Source organism: Misgurnus anguillicaudatus, chromosome 5 (genome assembly GCF_027580225.2).
Source record: "Misgurnus anguillicaudatus chromosome 5, ASM2758022v2, whole genome shotgun sequence".
In the NCBI taxonomy this organism is placed as follows: domain Eukaryota; kingdom Metazoa; phylum Chordata; class Actinopteri; order Cypriniformes; family Cobitidae; genus Misgurnus; species Misgurnus anguillicaudatus.
Genome location: NC_073341.2, coordinates 25064816 through 25067982, shown reverse-complemented (window position 1 = coordinate 25067982; position 3167 = coordinate 25064816).

Sequence of the window (3167 nt, the reverse complement as noted above, 5' to 3'; positions counted from 1 at the left end):
AAGTTTTGGGTATGTTGAAAGAAGTTCATTTAAGCAAATTTCCATCACCCGAATTCCACCTTTTCTGTAGAATGACCCATCTGATGACCGCCACACTCTTAAAACGGTTGTGTTAGAACAACACATTTTGTTTCTAGTGAATGACAATACATTTTGTGTTGCCCTTTTATTTATTTAAACACAAAGTCAACACAGAATGTGTTAAAAGGCATAACACAAAACAATGTGTTTAAACAATTAACACATCCTTTCTTAGAGACCTTGTTATGTATACACTCTTAGAGGATGTGTTAATTTTTTACACATCTTTGTGCGTTAAGCTTTTAACACATTATGTGTCATTCTGTGTTGATTTTGTGTTAAAATATAACACAAGTTGTGTTAAAAGTAACACAAAATTTGTTGTTTCAATAATAACACATAGATGGGCGGATTCTGGGACAACGCATTTATAGTGTTTTCCCAGAATCAACACTAATGTGTTGTTTTTAACACATTCGTTCTAATAGTGTCGTTTTTGCAAGTTGCTGTTGTTGCCGAAACTGTATAACACTAATAGTGAAGAATAGGATTTATTAATGTTGAATTTGAATAGCTTATCCCAGCAAGTGCAAATATTAAAATTCTTAATGTTTCTTTAAAAATGCTTGTTGCCTAAGCATCAAAATATATTTAGTACACATTAACAGTAACTTGAATATTACTATTATTAAGAATGATATTATATGTGTATTATATCACGTGTGGGTGCATGTGTGTCCTCATGTGTTCTGATCATTTACCATTCCTCAGGTTGTGCTGTGAATCCTCTGCAGAGATATATGCCCAGTCTCCTTCCACTGGGACTGGAGGTCAATAAATATAAAATTTGTAATTATAGAACATGTTAACAGAGATGTATAGTAACGAAGCAGAACTACTTGACTACTGTACTTTAGTACTAAAAGGCAGTATCTGTACTCTACTGAAGTATAATTTTTTTCTCCTACTTCCACTTTTACTTCAGTACATTTTTTCTTTGATTTTAATACTTTTACTCCAATAAATTTTTTATGTGCTGCATAGTTACTCGTTACTCTCAAATGTTACGAATCATGGTCACATGGTGGTCTGAACCAATATTGGAGATAGTGAAGGGCGACCCATCCCTCCCTCTCACTCACAAATATGAGCCGGGGTTGTGGACAAATGTGAAGCGAAGAGAGAACCAAAGTGTGCGAGAAAGACAGAGAGAGAGAGAGAATGCGCAAGAAAGGGCGAGTGTGCGCGAAAGAAGGAAACCTAAATTCAATGAAACACCTTGTACCTTTACCTATTACCATTTTATCAACTAATATTTCATTAATTCTGAATTCTCTATCGCCATATCAGTTAAATTAATCTGAATTATCTGAACATTCATGTCCTTGTAGTCCTGCTACAGCCAAAGGAATTGTGAGTGTCCTTTAGCTTAAACATTTGAAATAATATAAACAATATTATATTCAAACTTTTGACTGTTTTCTTTAATAACTACATTACACAATACTTGTACTTTTACTTTCAGTACTTGAGTAGTATATTTTAAAATAAACTACTTGCAATACTTAAGTACAAAACATGTTTAATACTTTAGTACTTCCACTTAAGTGCTGTGCTTAAAGAGCACTTCAACTTCTACTCAAGTCACTTTTTTGATAGAGCACTTGTACTTTTACTCAAGTCTGGGTCGCTAGTACTTTATACATCTCTGCATGTTAATGTACCTTATTTTATTACTTTCTCTTTTTCTCAATGATTAAAAGGTGAATACTTAGCTCAGCATGTAAGTTATTGGCAACAAAGTTGCATAGCACGACAGAAAGTACTTTTGGCCTTTAAAACTTCGTTTGGAATATGCGTTGGTTGCATTGTTTCGGTCATCCAATAGATGACGCCGTGGTCTTGAATCTTCAGCCTCGTGTACTGCGGTCTCCAGCTCGGTATGTGGTGCTTTAAAAAACATCAGGGTCCTATAATTCTGGTCCTGAATATTACCTCTGTTATGGTATGTTGGTCGTTTCTCATTCCGAAGGCTGCAGCCTCCGGAGGTCGCATATGCGGGCTGCTTACGTCATCAAGCCTGGTGCATTCACTTAACATTTCATTCGCAAGTCATAAGCACGACCGCCAAGGCTGCAGGCTTCGGATTGAGGAAAAAAAATTGTTTAAAAATGTTATACTAATATTATCCACTGGGTGGCACTGACTGTATGATCTTACACTAAGAATGATACTGTGTATACATCAATTCCACGTCGCCCACAACATCACTGGGGTCTATCAGTTTTCATTGTTTTAAAATGGTGGGGTTGCTTTGATTAAACCTACATTTTTATTTTTCCATCACATAGAAAACATTTCGGTTAAAAGAGAATGTTACCACTTGTTCAGGATATGCAATGTATATCGTATTGAAAAATAAATAATCAGTGGGCTATCACGCCATGAAGGTACCGCCTTCTAAACATTTCTCGAAAGCTGATTGGCAAAGGAACTTAACGCTGGGGGTTGCTGGACGTATTGAGCCGAATTTGGCGCTATGCCAAGATGGTCCATTGGGCTGTAATGGGAGTTTACTGCATCTTTTAATGTCCGTGTCGGGGGGGATTTCTTTTAACTGTACAGACATTTCACAGCTTATTCTATAAAATGATTTATTTGGAACCTAACATGAAGGCCATTTACACCCCGCTTAAATGTGTCTGTATTTATAAACAGATAATTGTGTTATAAAGGAGTGAAGTGAACCACCGTCTACCTGTTAAATAAACAAACAAGAAAAAAACATCTAATGCCACCATCTTCTCCATCTATTTCTCTGTGTGTAAACATAGCAAAAGTGGATCGTTTTATAGTGGCATGTTCAGCTTCATTATATGCATACATACACTGAAACAATGTTTCGGATTTAAGAAACTATGTAAAAGGTTGCTGGTTGTACATTGACACTAAATTCAAAAAAGGCTAGCCCCATATTCGACATCTGCCCCTACAATAACAAAATCGTCAGTGTTTTGTTGTTATAAGGTTGCCAAGACACTAAGAAACCGTCAGTTGAGTTACACAAAGGATGCGCCTGCGGACGCTGGCATCCCCCGCCTCTCTATGCGCATATACTTATGCATAGTCTCATTTGAGGGTGTCTG